Source organism: Anabrus simplex, chromosome 6 (genome assembly GCF_040414725.1).
Source record: "Anabrus simplex isolate iqAnaSimp1 chromosome 6, ASM4041472v1, whole genome shotgun sequence".
Taxonomy (NCBI): Eukaryota; Metazoa; Arthropoda; class Insecta; order Orthoptera; family Tettigoniidae; genus Anabrus; species Anabrus simplex.
In genome coordinates, this window is record NC_090270.1 from 172396743 (window position 1) to 172416046 (window position 19304).

Genomic DNA, 19304 nt, shown 5'->3' on the forward strand with positions numbered 1-19304 from the left:
ACACAGAAAAAATTACTCTTTCTAACTTGGTGCTGAAATTCTATTAACAGTGCAGTGGAATGTTCACTGTAGGCCTACCGCATATTTCAGATGTGAAATTACTACAGCAAAAAATGTAACAGCAAATAATACGTACCTTAACTGGTACTTGCCGTTGAATAACTCGACGTCTTTTCTTGGGTGGCTGAAGCAGATGAATTGGAAAATTGAAAGTTTCAGGTACTGCATCATCTTTAAGAAGTGGTTGTTTCTATCTGAACCAAACATGTAGCAGGTCTCAGAAAAGTGGTCACTACAGATAAAACTGAATTTTGTTGGGGTCCAGTTTTTCCTTCTCACAGCTATAACCCACTTCTTTAATATTTTTGGACATTTCCATGGAAATTCTGCAATTGAAGTTATGAATTCTGTAACTAGGTCATTCTGACTATAACCTATAAAACATAATGTACAACATTTAATATGATGAAATATCATGTAAAATATCTCCACAAACATAAAATACTTAATGACAAGAGCCAAACTGGAAGAAAATACAGTAGTAATTATTGTTGTAAAATAACATATTTATAGCTTTGCAGTAAGATAGTGCTTAGACTGCTTACCTGCGGAAATGAAGCTTTTGTGAGTTCACATCTGTTTTCTTCTGCTACCTGTTTGTGCAGCTGTATGCTACACAAGAAATAGGCATCTTGATTGTATCACAAATTCAACGTATGGTCAGATATTACCAAAAAATGTCCATCAAAATCAACACATCAGCTGACTTTCAGGCTCTGTATCTTGTCAACTTTGCCATACAAGGGGGCGTGACTAGCCAAGGAACAGGAAGCAGTTTTCTGAGAGAACTACCACTACAGTCAGCATTTTAGTATTACCTATAGTTCAATGGTTTCTATTTGACACATAACCTCAATTCGCATGATAGTATTTCTGGAACATTTTAGTAAATTGTTCCTATGCTTCCTTCTTTGGCTTTTGCCTTTCTAGTTTCTACGGTCATTGAAAGGAGTGGCAATATATTAAAGTATCCTTTAGAATGGTAATAACATATGGAACTAAATTTCAAATTCAATTATCATATCAATTCAAACAGCGGCATTGAAGAACCAAGTCCGAGGAATCACAGTTAAGCATCGGCAATTACTGACGTACTTAAGTTCGGAAATAATTAGTCAGATTGTGGAGTAGCATTTTGTGACTGTAACCTCTAAAAAACCGGGCGAGTTGGCTGTGCGGTTAGGGACACGCGGCTGTGAGCTTGCATCCGGGACATAGTGTGTTCGAATCCCACTGTCAACAGCCCTGAAGATGAGTGGGTTCGAATCCCACTGTCAACAACCCTGAAGATGATTTTCAATGATTTCCCATTTTCACACCAGGCAAATTAAGGCCACGACCGCTTACTTCCAACTCCTAGGCCTTTCATATCCCATCGTCTCCATAAGACCTATCTGTGTTGATGCGACGTAAAGCCACTAGCAAAAAAGAACTCTAAAAAAAGAGAAAGTTACTGTTGTTAATAATGCTAACAATTACTTTGAACAATTCGTTTCTTGTAACATGTAAAACCATAGCAGTTATAAAGAGCATAACCGACTGGTTCATCTGATTCCATGGTTTTGTTTTTGACTCTCAATTACATGATATAGATGTTGATTCCCATTGGGAACCTGAAATATTAGTCCGGAATGAGTAAATTTATAATAGCAATATAAATGGGAATCATCATCTATATATCATCTGATGGCCAGGCAGGCATCAATTTTTGGTAATGAGAGAAAGTCTCTCATGGTGCATTGGCACTGCCAGTGGTTCCAAATAGCCTACAACCGAGCTTGATAGCTGCAGTCGCGTAAGTGCGGCCAGTATCCAGTATTCGGGATATAGTAGGTTCAAACCCCACTGTCGGCAGCCTTGAAAATGGTTTTCCGTGGTGTCCCATTTTCACACCAGGCAAATGCTGGGGCTGTACCTTAATTGAGGCTATGGGAGCTTCCTTCCCACTCCTAGCCCTTCCCTGTCCCATCGTCGCCATAAGACCTATCTGTGTCGGTGCGACGTAAAGCAACTAAAAAAAAATAGCCTACACAGTGGCCTCCACGGTATGCACTAGCCATGAGTCTTGGTGGGTGTGCTATTTACCAACTGACGAGCCCGACTTAGCACACTGGGGTGAAACGCTGGCAACCAGGAATGAGTTAGCTGGAAAATTTATAATGCCCAATAATGGGCCATTTATATTAGTATCTCAATTACATGGTAATCAAACAAATTAAATGAAAAAAATGTAAAATGAACAAATCATTTTGGTGAACATTTCAAATGAATTGATTCTTCTACCTGAATCAGATTCCCCAGCGCATAGGTGGTGCAAATGTTGAAACTCATGCCTTCGAGTTTTGACTCGATCCCTCGAGTCAATTGAAGTTATGTCGGATTCAAAATGGCAGCCAAAATCATTCTCTCACAGTCGCACAAGGTCGAATATAACCTCCAATTCATTGTCTAAGAGTGTGACCAGAAAGTAATTGTGAATAACCCACTGATCCAAAAAATAAAAGGCTTTTACTAACATTTGAATAATACTTCAATATTTTGACGGGCCCCTGGGCAGATGTTTTCGTATTTGTTGTCTGGTGTTTTTCACACCTTTCATTGCACTGTTGTTATTTTATAAGTCCCAGCAGAAAAGGTTTTCATATTTGTTCTCTCTTTTGTTTTTCACACTTTTTAATACCCTCTTCTCATCTTCAGAAATGGTAAATTTAGTTTTCACTGTACTCGTGGATACACGACATGAAATTCCTTCACAGAAAAAAATGTATCTAGTATTTCCACATCCCTGTTTGATAGTTTTTATTTGTGTATTCAGTAGTATGTTTTCTCTCATCATATGTTCCTTTTTCCTTGTCCCCTGCAGAAACATCTTAATGCAGTTTTACTGTATTTTATATTGTAGGATTCAAATATTTTCCTAACAGCTCTTATATCCTGGATGCCAGACCTCTGTGAATCCATATTATCCATTGCCTGTCATAAAAAGCTACATTGAAGGGCATCCCTCCCCACTCCCCCTCCTGCTCAGAAGGCCTTAACTTGGGAGCAGGTAGGGCAGGGGGCAAGGGTTTCTTAGGGTCTGTCGTTGTTTATACTTGTGCCAGGCTCCTCACTTTCATCTTTCCTATCCAGCCTCATTGATTAATATTTCTTCTATTCTATCTTTGACCCTGGTAGGTTTGTGAGGCATATGGGACCTCTCATTGTCTCACCTTTCTAGTCCTTTCCCTATCTCTTGGTGGTATCTTTAATGTTCCAAGTATTGGACCTCTTCTTCCTAATATGATTAAGAAGAGGATATGATAATTTACTAATACTTCCTCTTAAGACAATCACCACCACAAGTCAGTGCTAAAGATCTCCATTTCAGAAATTTGGTGGGTGGGAGAGATGTTGAAGAGATTATATTGTTGTTTCACTATACAAAGATGAAAATATGAGAGTATCCTCCTAATTCAGTACATCGTATATTCCATCATTAGACGGAGTAAACAAATTCAAACATGTTTTGGCTCAGTGAAAAATGAGGGTGGTTGAAATAATTTACATAATATAAGTTTAAAAATGCCAAAAAAACATAATGAAGGAGCAAATGGAAAAACAAACAAAAGAGCCTAGATGGAAACGAAAATGTCCGACAGTGATTTCAACCTGTTTTGTTATTGTTACAAAACCAATATTTTGTAAATTATGAGGTCCACAACCTCACCAAGTGCCACTATTGCTCATTTCCATCTGTATCATTTGTTTTTCATTCCTTTGTTTCTTAGGTTAACACAGTTTTTAGTTTCAATTATTGTTTTAAATTAACATCTGTTTCACGTAATTTTGTCACAGTGAGTTGTTTTTTGCTCCGCATATTGATGTAAATATTGTATATTTGTGCTAATTTTGTTTCCGTCTAGGCTTTCTTTTGTGTGTGTTTTTCACTTGCTCCTCATTATGGTTTTTTTGGCATTTATAAACGTATTTATGTAAATTATTTCACACCCCTCATTTTTCACTGAAGATGGCTCAAACGAGCCGAAACATGTTTGAATTTGTTTACTCCGACTAATGATGGAATATATGATCTATTGAATTCGGAGGATACTCTCATTTTTGATCTTTGTAAAGTGAAAACCGTCAATATGGAATGATTCTAATATCTTGTAATAATAATTATATTATTTTCTCGCTGATACCCGTGTTTTGCTATGGAATTTCTAGGTTACGTAGTGTACACCTTGTGAGTAAGATTGTAGTAAATTGCCTAGCTGTTAAATTTACCCCAGAAACGCTACGAGGAGGTCACTGTACATCTTTTCTCATGTAAAGACTGGGTTAGGGAATTTTCATTGTAATGGCAGGCCCTCTCGTCACAGTCAAGTTGGAGAATTTTCATTATAATGGCAGACACTTCTCACCACCTGCCTTTTTACATCCTCAGAAATACAGTGTTAGTGGTTTTCCCAACTGAAATCAACGCAGGTCATTACAATGATGTCAGTAGGAATGTTACGATTAAAAGCGATGCTATCATATGAAGTAATATATAAGTAATAATAATAACAACATAAACGTTTCCACCTTTTCAATACTAAAATATATTCACAAAATTATCAATTACACGGTACTAGTTTTGACCCATCTAGGGGTCATCATCAGCCGTATTGGAGCAAAGATCACTTTTGGCGAAATCCTAAGAAAATGTTATTTTAAAGAATAACAAGTGAAATGAGATGTTATTATGGTAATAGTTAATAATACAAGGAATATACATACTAAGAGGTTTTTAACAAAGAATAAAGTATAAATGGGGTGTTGTAAAAATTATAATCATGGAAATCAGTTAGTTCTTGTATGTATATTCCTTGTATTATTAACTATTACCATAATAACATCTCATTTCACTTGTTATTCTTTAAAATAACATTTTCTTAGGATTTCGCCAAAGTGATCTTTGTTCCAATACGGCTGATGATGACCCCTAGATGGGTCGAAACTAGTACCGTGTAATTTATAATTTTGTGAATATATTTCAGTATTGAAAAGGTGGAAACGTTTACGTTATTATTATTACTTATATATTATTCTCAGTTCAATGCGGACCAAAAACATGAAATTCATAACCATTAATCATATGAAGTACTCGATCAAATTAAAAACCACACATTTTCTCACTTTTAATGATCAGTATTACGCTGCTGATCTAACAGTCCAAAGTTCCTTAGCTGGAATGACCAGTCCGCAGACAGCCATGAACGCTCCTCTGCTATTATTCCGTTGAATGTCCACACTGCTCATTCTAATCGGCACCTCAGAGTAGGGATCCAATAGCCAGTGATGAACCAGTGTGTCGCGTACCAGCATTATCAGAAAATGTATGAACCAGAGGAATGGCACGCTAAAGAAGAAAGTTATCTAACTCCCCAGCTATTTCTCACCAATATTCAGGCAGGCTGTTATACTGGTTATGCAGCAGTAATCACATCTATCGGAGATGAATAGCAGCAGAAGAGACTAAGAACATCACAACGAACAATGCTCAATGTAATGTTATTGTTGATCAATTTCATGAGCTTTCGATGTTGTAGGCCTTCACATTTAGTTTCCTTCTGACTCTGAAATATCACTCTTATCATAGTCGGTACAGTAAAACTGAATAAAACATAAATGATTGGGAATTGTATTCTCTATAACTTTTGTTATGTAGTACAGTACTTTTTGATAGGGCCAATAACATAGGTATTTAAAAATTACATTTTATGTGCTTTCCCCTAAACTACCACTTCATCCAGGGTGAATAAAATTTTTCATAGTCTAGATTATAGTGGCTCATTCCCCGACTTTACATACTGATTTTCATTAAATTCTTTTCATCCATTTTCTCGTGATGCGCATACATACATGCATACGTACTGCGCCGATTCCCGAGTCTAAGTCTCTTAGCGTCAAAGAAAAATCCACAGTTAGGGTCGGTAGGCATCTCAGGGTTTGCACCGAATAGTATGTATTTTTAATGTGAATTCAAAGAGAAATGCTCAATGCGATGCTTTTGTTCGTTCAAGATAAATCTGGCAAACGTCTCCATCGCTTGTCAATTACGGTGACTGTTTATACATGTTAATGCTGCCATAATCATAACTTACATACTATACCGATAATCTATTAATGATAATAAATTATATCTTACTAACTATCATTTATTCAAGAAAATAAATATGATGGGTAAAATAAGGTTTGCTTGAAGTTTGAAATTAATGATGGAATTGAAATATTATCTTCAAAATCATTTGTTCAACAATTTTTTTTTTTTTTTTTTCATCATAGGAATTGTCATAATATTCATTGAAAGGGTAGTAAACTCAACATTGCTTTAACACCTCATGATAAAATAAAATGGATCACGTTTTTGCAAATCTGCATGGATTGGAATCGTTTGAATTAATTCATTAATCTTCTTAACAGAAATGTTTCTCATTTGATCATGTTAAGAACATATGCTTTTAGATGTTTTCTTTAAATTAGATGCATACAGAATAAGCTTATTTTCATCCCTGTGTAGCATTCATTAGCTACATATCAATTACTGTCTACTAAATTACTAATAATCACCAACACATTCAATATCGACATTGGAAATGAGTGAACTTGTCCTAAATAATTATGGTAGCTTCATAATTAGATTGCAACTCTTGACTGTGCGCGTAGAGGCGCGCGGCTGTGAGCTTGCATCCGGGAGATAGTAGGTTCGAATCCCACTATCGGCAGCCCTGAAGATGGTTTTCCGTGGTTTCCCGTTTTCACACCAGGCAAATGCTGGGGCTGTACCTTAATTAAGGCCACGGCCACTTCCTTCCAACTCCTAGGCCTTTCCTATCCCATCGTCGCCATAAGACCTATCTGTGTCGGTGAGACGTAAAGCCCCTAGCAAAAAAAAAAGATTGCAACTCTAGTATATCATTTCATAAAATGCAGTCAATCTTGTGTAGGTTTATAGGAAATATCATGGATGAAAATTCTAAGTCATTATCAGTCATAAAATATTATTAAGAAGACATTATAGAATATTCATGTCACTAACAGCTTGTTATGCCACTTCAGTAGTATGAATTTAATCACTGAAATCACCATTTGGGTGAAAATCATGGGTATCAGGATTTATTTTGATGATCAATCCCTATCAATAGATCGTAAATACTGTATTGTGTTGCCATTTGTTATGCGATATGGATTATTCATTGTGTAAACATCATTACCACCACAATATCTACCATTGATCAATTCTTTCCTTTATATATCAATATTCTACCATCTCACACACTTCGTTTATCATATTTCTCTTTATATTTTTACCGTACCACATGTCTATATTTCTTATTTAATTCACAGTAACACATAATTCAATTCACTCTTCAAAAAAAATCATTTCCCGGATCAATATCTATCTCTCATTTCTGCCAATACATTCCTTATTCATACATATGCATCCATATCTAACCTCCTCTGATTTATTAATGGCGATAAATGATTTATCTTTACGAACCTGATGTCCTACATCTCAATATAACTACCTATCACACTCTATTCCCATCCTATACTCTTTCCTTAATGGCGTGGTTTATTATGATTGACTGACATCGTTGAAAAAATATAATGGCGTATGGCTTTTAATGCCGGGAGTGTCCGAGGACAAGTTCGGCTCGCCAGGTGCAGGTCTTCTGATTTGACTCCCATAGGCGACCTGCACGTCATGATGAGGTTGAAATGATGATGAAGATGACACATACACCCAGCCCCCGTGCCAGCGAAATTAACCAATTATGGTTAAAATTCCCGACTCTGCCGGGAATTGAACACGGGACCCCTGTGACCTAAGGCCAGCACGCTAACCATTTAGCCATGGAGCTGGACGATATCATTGATGTAACATTATACTATTATATGGTCACTTCTCTAGCTTGTGATAAACTTTATTCATGCTGAAGACTACCTATCACCTTCCTAAACATGTCACATTTTAGATCACTCACAAGAATGCTCGATATTGAATTATATTATGAAGATATAACAACCTATTACACTCCAAACAAATATACACAGTCTACATTATACAAAGAAAACATAAAACTTGCTTGATAATATTCTGACAATTTATCTTATTCTGTATTCGTCTGCTGGGATTGGTGTTGGTCCAGCTACACCATCAGCTGCATTGGTCCTTCTTTGATATTATGGGCTCGGTCATCTGGCATCTCTTCTGCGGGAATCAAGCTCTCATCTGCCCGTCAAGTCGGCTGGTCTCTTCTGGTCGTCAACCCCATTCTCGATTTACAGGTCCATCATTTTACAAAAGAAAATCCATCATGTCGGTCTTTCGTGCATTTAGGAAATACAGATTCAAAGAAAATATTAATGAAAACATTTTGTCAAATGCAAAGCCTTCTTGTATTGCAGTATTGTTTTATGTTGGCTTAGATAAACGTCTACGTCCAAGTTATTATACAGACTACCAAAATGTCTGATGTGACTTTATGTAATTTAATTCAATGGCATCTTCTATATGATTGTGTTTTCTTAATATATGCTTTCTAATGAAACCTTTTTCATACTAGTCCAGTCTGTTCAATAGCTTCTTCCTCTCCTTTCTTCTACCTTTCTGGATGGATTCAGTTACTCTGTTGAATATGTTCTCGGTTTTATATAATAAATTATATATGTACTATACATGTGAACGAATATTATTGCTATTCTTTCAATTTCTTCTGGTTAATTTGATGTTTAACCTCCCAAATATCTCTTCTTTTCTTGAAATAGCATCCGCTGATTTTCACACCAGCCTTCTAAAATTAATTTTCTCTTGTTCCAAGTGGTTTTTTAGTTGCTTTACGTCGCACCAACACAGATAGGTCTTATGGCGACGATGGGACAGGAAACGCCTAGGAATGGGAAGGAAGCAGCTGTGGCCTTAATTAAGGTACAGCCCCAGCATTTGTCAATTTAAAAAGATACATTTTGTCTCGGTCACGGCCACTATGATTCGAATTGCATCTGTATCGTATAATTTTGTATTTCTCTGACATTTTAATGCGTACTATTTAATTGCATTCATGGTAATTAGTAAACATCTTGACTCCATGTATTAGCATTCAGGACACTGGAACGGCACAATACATCCATACAGACAGACAGAGATGATGGAAAATTAAAAATTGCATTTCCTTGTTAATGTGGACATGTCCGATACAGAAATACAATTTTTTTTTTTAATTCTGAGCAATGTACAGACAAAACTCTTATTTCATATATATATAGTCATTCTAAATTTTAATATCATCATTATTGTCATCATCATCATCATCATCATCATCATCATCATCATCATTTCCCTTTATCGAGCTGTAGCCGGGTAGGGGCAAATATGGCTCTCCACTTTCTTCGGTCTTTCCACCACTCTTCCTCCAACACTGTGTCCCAGTCCAGGTTTCTTTCTACAATGCTGCGTTGGATGGTATCCTTCCATCTCAATCGTGGTCGTCCATGGCCTCTCCTTCCTTGGATTTGCATTTCCATCACTTTTTTTGGCATTCTTTCGTCGCTCATTCGCTTTATGTGCCCAAACCATCTTAGTCGGCTCTTCTCTATTCTATCATTCATTTTTTCCACTCTGATTTCTTCCCGGATTTTCTCATTCCTTATTTTGTCTTTTCTCCTCAAGAGCTTCATTTCGGCTGCCTGTATTCGACTCTAATCCTTCTTTGTCATCGTCCAAGTTTCTGCTCCGTAAGTTGTTATGGGTACATAATACATCTTGTACATAGTATCCTTTGCTTCCATTGGCACATCTTTGTCCCATAACATGTTTGTTACACTATAATAGAAACAACTTCCAGCTTGAGTCCTTTTACTAATCTCAGCATCCAGTCGAACATTCTCCATTAATTCACTCCCCAGGTATTTAAACGTTTCCACTACTTCCAGGGGCTTGTCTGCAAGTCTGATCTGACCTTTCCCTTCTTTCTCCCCTCTAGTCATAACAAAAGTTTTACTCTTTTCTACACTTATTTTCAATCCACATTCTTCGATCTTCCCATTCACCACATTCAACTGTTCTTGAACCTTCCTGTTGTCTTCTCCCCAAATCACAATATCATCTGTAAATAACATCATGTTCATTTCTCTTCTTCCATATGCTGCTTTTGCTGTTCTAATGATGTCATCCATTACTATTGTAAACAGGATTGGTGATAGAACACTTCCCTGTCTCAGCCCACTAGTTATTTTGAACCAACTTGTCCTGCCAACTTGTGTTTGCATGCAACTACAACATTCCTTATACAATGCCATGATCATTTTTATTAATCCCTGTCCAATTCCTTTTTGCACCAAACTGTCCCAAACTTTAATCCTGGGGGCACTGTCATATACCTTTTCAATGTCAATGAATGTCATCACCATATCATTCCCATACTCCCATTGCTTTTACATTAGTTGTCTCATAGTGAAAATGGGCTCTATTGTTGTCCTTCCACTTCTGAAACCAAACTGATTTTCCTATATCTGATTTTCAACTCTCAACTGTATCCTACTTTCCAGTATCCTCTCCATTATCTTAGCAACGTGGGATATCAGAATAATTCCTTTGTAATTTTTCAATACTTTCTTATCACCTTTCTTGAAAATTGGGATGATTATTCATTTTTGCCAATCTTCAGAGAGACCTCCTTAGTCTCGCAGACAATCCTGAGAACTCGGTATGTTCACTGCAGGCCTGCAGCTGCCTTTATCATCTCCACTCTATTTCTCATCTCTATTTCTTATTTCTTCTGGCTTTGTTAAAATTATGCCACCTTCATCCTTCACAAATCTGGTGTTTACTTGATCTCTCTTTTTGTTTCTTAAGATACCATAGAGTAATTTCTTGCTGCCCTGCATATCATCTCTCAATTTCTGTGTGAATAAGGCCCAGCTTTTCCTCTTTTCTTCCTCCACTACTTTCTTGGCCAAATTCTTTGCCTCCACATATTTTCTTCTACTTTCTTCAGTCTTAGATGTTTTCCATGCTTTCCATGCCATTTTCTTTTCCTTCACTTTAATCTTTACCCTATCCACCAGTGTGTTTCTTTGTCTTTCACATTTCCTGGTGTTCTACCACACACCTTTTCTGCACGTCCAACCAGTGCTTCCTTAAATCTTTTCCATTCCTCTTCAACATTCCCCACCTGTGTCCTGGGTACCAAGGGTATTATTTCCCTTTGAAATTCTTCTTTTATGCTCTTCTCCTTCAACTTCCATACTTTAATTCTTTTCTCTCTTCTTAATTGGTGTTTTTCAATTTTTCCAACTTTCAATTTTCCTATCACAACTCTATGAGCTTCACCAAAGGCTTCTTCAGGCATAGCTGTTACATCTACAAGGTTCTTCCGGTGTTCTTTCTCTATGATTATATAATCAATCATGGTCTTTGTTCGTCTGTCTCCCCAACCATACCTTGTAATCTTCCGACTGTTCTTCTTCCTAAACCAGGTGTTTCCAACAATCATTTGATTCCTCATGCAAAAATCCACCAACAACTCGCCTTCTGGATTTACATTTCCATATCCAAAGGGCCCTACAACATCTACCTTTCCTTGTCTTTCCATTCCAACTTGTGCATTTAGATCTCCCATCAGTAGTACCTCCTTATCTTCTATCTGTCTCTCCACTTCCTGTAAGAAGTCCTCTAGATGTTCATCTATGCGACCAGTTTGTGGGGCATACGACTGAAATAGATCTTTCACGCCATTTTCAAACTGGAGTCTCATCATCATCATCATCATCATCATCATCATCATCCTATCGCTGACGTACTTTGTATATTCCACATATTCTTGGATTTCTCTTCTAAGTATAATGGCCACTCCATTTTTTGCTTCAGGTCCTCCGCTGTAATACAGCCTGTATCCTTCTCTCAGAGGGATCTCCCCTGTACCCCTCTTCTTGGTCTCGCACAGTCCAAGTATGGCTATATCTTTTTCTATCATGAAGTCAACCAGTTCTTCTGTCTTTCCCGTCAGTGTCAGTACATTTACTGTTGCAATTTTGATGTAGTTTGGTGCTGGTTGCCCATTTTTCACAGTTCCCTGAAGAGCTCCATGTCGCTTTTAGCAGGGGACGCCCTAACCTTTTCCGAGGCACCATATCTGCTTTGTCCATATAGGCTATTGTTATGATGGGCTCGCCACACCTAAAGGCATTTTATACCTACTGCCAGGTTCAAAATTAGGCCGCCCCTAACATGGAGACAGGCGTCTTTCGTAGCTGCTCCTCTGGAGTACAGACGCTACGGGTATGCCCCTTCCTCCATCTCCGCCGTACCGAAGTCCACCTTCTCCGCCGTAGATGCCGTTGAGGTCTTCACTCGTAACCCTGAGCTGGGACCCATACCAGATGTTACACACCGGGTCAGTGTGCTCTGGGACTCACATAGGCAGGGGCGCCACTCCCTGGGTAGGGGTGCCTCCGAAGAGGGTCCCTACCTGCTACCATTATTGTAGTTCATCAAAATTGTATGCAAGTTTATTATACTCACAAAAAAATTATATGAATTCTTGCTTTCAAGAAATGGCAAATGAGTTACCTATTTTAGTTTTTAAAAGTCCACTGGCGCCCTTGATCGTTAGAGCATCAAATTCCTGTGATTTGATACTGTAGTTAGCCGGTTCAAAACCCATTAGTGTAAAAAATTTCACCATCAGAATGTTGGCCTGCTGGGTAGCAGAGATGGTGGTGTACAATTTTTAAACAATACATTACATGCTAAAAGTCTGGATTATATTCCAAACCTGTTTCAGTGCTCGTATGGAGTGAGGGCATGTGAAGCTGTTGATGGTGATTTGTCTGTCAGATGGAGATGTTAAGCCTTCAGCAGACCCCATGTAGTTTCCTCATTATCATCTCACACCTAAATGTGCAGGTCACCCACAGACATCAAATACAAAGACCGGCCTGCACCAAGTGTCCCCAGGCATGCATTATCATCATCAATTCCCCTTTTCCAGGTGACACTGATTGCGGGCAAATATGGTTCATCTCCACTATGTCTTGTCTCTCCACCATTCCTCAGTCCAGATTCTGTTGTCCTATGCTGTTCTTCACAAAGTCCATCCATAGTAATCTTGGTGTCCCTCAACCTCTCTTTCCTTTCATCTGTCTTTCCAGTGCTTATCTTGGCAGTCTTTCTTCTTTCATCCGCTTGACACGTCCAAACCACCTCCATCTGTTCTGTTCCAGTTTGTCCTTTCGTTTTTATATAACCGAGCTCGATAGCTGCAGTCTCTTAAGTGTGGCCAGTATCCAGTAATCGGGAGATAGTGGGTTTGAGCCCCACTGTCGGCAGCCCTGAAGATGGTTTTCCCTGGTTTCCCATTTTCACACCAGGCAAATGCCGGGGCTGTACCTTAATAAAGGCCACGGCCGCTTCTTTCCAATTCCTAGGCCTTTCCTATTCCATCGTCGCCATAAGACATATCTGTGTCGGTGCAACGTAAAGCAAATAGCAAAAAAAAAAAAAAAAAAAAAAAAAAAAGTTTTTACACATTGAGGTCTTTTTGTATATCTTCATTTCTCACTCCATTCCTCCTTGCCTTTTGTACCATACTCCTCAGAAATATCATTTCTGCTGCCTGTACTCTCCTCTCATCTCTCCGAGTCATTGTCCAGCTGCATATGTCATTATAGGTAAGTAATATACCTTGTACATTACTACTTCATTGGTAAATCTTTATTCCGTATGAATCTCCATACCTGGTGATAAAAGGCACTCCCAAGTTGTATCCTCGTACTAATTTCCATACCCAGGCTTCTATTGTCTGTCATTTCATTTTATGTGTTCTCCATTTCCTTGTCTCCATATTTGATCGCTCTGTTTCCTTCTTTACTTCCTCTACTCATCACCATTGTCTTGCTCTTCTTCACGTTGATCGTCAATCCCATTGTTCAATCCTTTTATTCAGTACATTCAGCTGTTATTATACCTCCTCCTCATCTTCTCCCAAGCATCATCATCTGCAAACATCACTCCATTCATTCTTCCCCCTCCCCCCTTGCTGCCTTTATGATGTCATCCCTCACCATCAAACAGCAAAGGTGACAACACACTCCCTTATTTGAATGCATTGTAATTTCAAAATTACTGTATTCTGTTCTGCTCACTGTTGTCTTCACACAGCTGTAACAGTTATCATGTATTGTTTTTATCATTATTAGTTCCTCGTCAATGCCCGTGAGTGTCAGGCTTTCCCTAACTTTTGATTTTTGGATGCTGTCGTATGCCTTTTCTAAGTCTGTAAAAGTCATTACTTTATCCTTCTTATATTCCTAGGTCTTTTCCATGAATTGTCTTGGAGTGGAAATGGGTTCCTCAGACATTACTAGCTCTAAAAGTCATACGCAAATTAATAAATTAATTTTGAAAATTAGTGATAGTCATTTGTAGCAAAACATATGCTGTAAAATGGATGAATCAAATCCTTAAAACCACATTCTTGAACAGTCTTGATAAGAATTAAAACAGGCTATTATTTGAATGATGAGAAAGTCGGTGGAGAACTTGGGTCCAATATTGACATGACAGTTGTGTGATGTCAAAACCAACAGTAATCAGAATTTAGAGGTGGAGTTCAGTTTAAAAATTGATTTTTAACTGAACATTGGAAATGAGAGGGAATGTGATTTGAAAGCAAACTATTTTTGTCCCGTCCCTTTCGATGCAGTAATTGCCTAGTTATACAGGCATTTCTTTAGTGCCACTGACATATCTAGCAGTAAGGCTGAGTCGTATCAGTGCCTTGACTTTCTCATATATGCACATATTCTTTCCACTCCTATTATGATAGTAGGAGAGAAGTTTGCTGCTGCCACAATTGTTTATTAATCATAGTAGATGTAAACCATATCAATTTCAACCTACTGCAAGTAGAAGTGGTACATTAAAACCTACTTCTCAGAATCAGAGCAGAAGAAAGTTTAATTTAGAATGGTGTGAGTATAGTTTATGAGTTAATCTGCCTACCGATAATGAATATGTGTGTTCCCATGAAAGTGAAGTGATAAGTAACGTTAGGAGAGGATAGACTGTATTATTTTACATGTTCATTTTGATACTAAAATCTTGAACCTTGATATGTTAAACACTGCAAGACATTTAATAATTTTGCATACAACTGAAAGAGTCACAAAAGCAGTTAAAGAAAACTACACACACTGCATAACATCACATTGCATACAGAAAATTTATATATTGGATCAATTCGTGAATTTACACTGGGCAGTTCCTTGGGTGCTGAGGAAACTCTGAAAAATGGGCGACCAGTAGCCAATATCGTGAAGGTGGGAGCATAATCAGCCTTATGAGTCTGAAGGAAAGGCAGAAGTGGTGGTGGGTTTTATGGAGAAAGTGGGTACAGAAATGATGGGGTTGATGGAAGTTAAATGGAAGGGGAAAGGAAAGAAGAGAATGAGGAAAGGATATACATTATACTGGAGTGGTGGCCAAGAGGCAAAAAGTGGAGTGGGCCTGATGCTTTCAAAACATCTGGAGGAGTATGTGGATATGGTAGAGTACATCAGAAACAGGTTAACAAAAATTAGACTGAGAATGAGGAACAAAGTAACGGACTTCATACTAGTGTATGTACCACAGACGGGGAACAAAGAGGAGGATATTGAGGAATTCCTGGAGAAACTAGAAAAGGAGATAACTGATGTGGTGGTGTTTATAATGGGAGACTTTAATGCACAGCTGGGAAATGAAAGACAAGAAAGGAAGAATTAATTGGACCATGTGGATGGGAAAAGGAATGAAGAAGGAAGGAAACTAGTTGAGTTTTGAGAGAAGAATGGATACAGAAGAAAAGCAGCAGGAAAATTACAAGATATGGCTGGGGTGACAGAAGAACAAAATCAGTAATTGATTACTTTCTGGTGGAAAGGACAAACCACAGACAGTTGATGGATGTAACAGCTTTACCAGTAGAAGCATTTGATGGAAATCGTAGAACAAGTTTTAAGAGTGTTTGAGTAAACTCCACCTTTAAAAAGTATTATTGACAATATGGATTAATTATTTGTTGTGGAAATCATAGAATTGTGATAGCTAAAATGAGAGTGGGAAAAATGGAAAAATTAAAGGAGATGATAGTAAAACAAAAGTGTGGAAATTAAAAGGTGAAAGGGTACAGGAAGAATTCTGGAAAGAATGAAACAACAAATTCCAGTTACTGAAGTAAGAAATGTGGAAGATGAACGGATCAACTTCAAAAGAGCATTTGTAAGTGGAGCAGAAGTGCCTGTGGTAGAACATTGACAAGAGTGAAAGAAAAGGAGATGCCATGGTGGAATGAGAAGGCAAGAGAAGCAGTGAAAGAAAAAAAAAATAGTTATCATGGCAAGAATGGAATAGAGATTAAAAAAGGAAGTATCTTGACAATAAAAGGAAATGTAAGAAATTGGTAAGAGGAGGATAGAAGAAAAGTTTGGAAGAATTTACACAAAAGATGGGAACTGATGGAACTAGCTGTAAAAGAATGCTGTATGAAATTATATGAAGTAATAGAAAAGAGTGTATACAAATCTGATGAAAGAGGAAGGTGAAGATTTGATAGCATATCGAGAAGAAAAAAAAGGGAAGATGGAATGAGTATTTTGATAAACTGTACAGAGGAGATGATAGTAATACAGTGTGATGACTCAAGAGTAGAAAAGAGGTGGAATTAGCAGTCCATAAAATCAAAATGGGGAAGGCACTAAAGATAGATGAAATTAGTGTGGAAATGATAGAGGCTGCTAGATCTGTTGGACTACAATGGGTGTACAGATTGTTAAAGTGCATATGGAAACAAACTTGTACCAGAAGACTGGGACAAGGGAATAATACCACCAGTCTTTAAGAAGGGGGACAAAAAAGTGTGTGATAACTAGACCCGTAAGACCCTATCAAGCCTGCCTGTGATAATTATCCATATTATGTACTCGCTATCACAGTAAATGAACTTTTATAGTGCCTATATGTGCCTATTTTGACATTGTGACCTATTTTTGCCTTTCTGAACCTATACAAACTTTTTTTTTCTTTCATGAAATAAACAGTGATATTATTCATTTATTATATAACTGATAGAGATGCAAGCCAATCTGGCATGAGGGTGGGTGTGGGGGTTGTGAGACAAGCTTGGAACCAAGAATTCGTGGGTTTTACCATTATGCCCATTACTTGTCTCGCACTGCCTGCAGAAGGAATTAGATATCAGTTCCCAAAAGTAAATTATTTAATTTCTCCAGTAAAGGAAGTATTTTAAAAAACAAATACCAGAGTTGCTGCTTTTAAAGAAAAGTACCCAAATATGCTCCTGCCTCCAGCACCACTCTCATCCTTAGGACTTGTTTAATTTGTTCTCTCCATTGTTCCCAGGGTGTACCTCTTGGGCCTTTTCTCTCTAACCTCCAGGTCAAGCATTGACTTCAGCATCCTCCTTCCTTCCATTCATTTCACACACACACACACACACACACACACACACACACACACACACACACACACACACACACACACCTGAATTTTACTTTCCCCTGCTTTGGTCATTACGCAAATTTCAGCACCATACGTCTTGTACATTATTTCCTTGCAACATATCAACAATTTGTTACTCCATAACAGACCTCTCACACTTGGGTAAAACCCTGCAGTTAACTGCATTATTTGCTGATCTCCTGTGCCATCTTTCCTTCTTCCAATATCACATTCCCAAATACCAAAATGTTCTTACTACCTTCAGTGATTCTCTCTGGACTGTTATACAATCTCTTCCATTCCTTGATCTTCATGTAAGAATGACAGTTTTGCTCTCTTCCTTGTTAATTTTCAAGTAAATATTGGAAAATGAAATACCAAAACTGAATGAGAGAAGGGACTTAGTTTCAAGGTATGTAAGATATTTACTTAAAGATGCCAGGTGTAAATTGAAAACGGTTTTGATCAAAAGTATTAATTTGTAAAAATAAAAGTGTTAGTGGAAAATTGTTCAATATAGACATGATGATACTCCTAGGCTGAAAGGTCAGTATTGAGGCCTTTGGTTCAGACGGTCCCGGGTTCGATTCCTGACCTGGTCGGGGGTTTTAATCGTGTCTGATTAATTATTCTGGCTCAAGGACTGGCTGTTTGTGTTTGTCCCAACACTCTCTTCATATTCAGACAACATACTACCAGCCACCACAAGAACACACAACAGTGATTACGTCCCTCCATATAGGGTGGGCGTCAGGAAGGGCATCCGGTCGTGAAACGGCAAAACCCGCATGTGCGTCACAGTTCACACCCATGACCTCATAGGTGTGGGGAAAAGCAGTAGGAGAAGAAGAAGATGAAGCTTTTGGGCTTTTGGCATGTCAAGAAAACAAGGAGAAATTCTTTACGTTAGTAAGCCACTCGACGACAGTCCACACCAGACATTAATCCCTGGTAGATTGACCGCCTTGTCCACATGAACATGCGGATTTTGCGGAGCCCAGTAGATACAGTTATGTCGATTCACTGTTCCATTAAGTTTAAACTGGGCTTCATCAGACCACACTAACTTCGTCAGAAATTGTTCATCTTGGGTTATCATTTGCTGATACCATTCGCAAAATTTCATTCAACGATCGGGATCATCCTCATTAAGCGCATGCAGTAATCATAGAATGTAAACTTTCCACTTAGCTGTTTTCAAAATTTGTCGTACACTTTTACTGCTAATCCTCACTTCCCATGCACATTGCGTAGCAGACTTCTGTGGAGAATTAACAAAACTTTCCAACACATGAATCGATGAAGCAGGACTGGTAGCTGTGCGCGTTCTTACCGATCTTCCTTTGTGAATATCACAATTCGTTCCATGCGTCTCAAATTTCCCAGTAATGCGTTTAATTGTTAGGCGTGTTGAGGGTTCTGTTTCAAATTCCCTCCTCCACTGACATTGCACTTCAACGGCATTATCAAACCTCATAAACCACTTCAGAATGTACTTTCGTTGGTCAAACGTCAAGCGTGCTCCAGCCATTTTGTTTTCCCACTATCGTGATACAAGTACTGATATCTGTTGAGTGAAAGACCATACTACAACATTTAAAAACAATAACAACAGTTGACAATGTCCATATCCTGATATCATCTAACAAAGAGTGTATACATTTTTCTGGCGGACTCTGTATAACCATTTGTACAGCAAGGATTTAGTAGATGG

General features: G+C 38.0%; 1 protein-coding gene across 3 annotated transcripts in view; it reads left to right on the forward strand.

The window, feature by feature from the left end:
• gig (tuberin) overlaps positions 1-19304 on the forward strand; it is a 619250-nt gene that overhangs the window by 485814 nt on the left and 114132 nt on the right. The window lies entirely within an intron of this gene.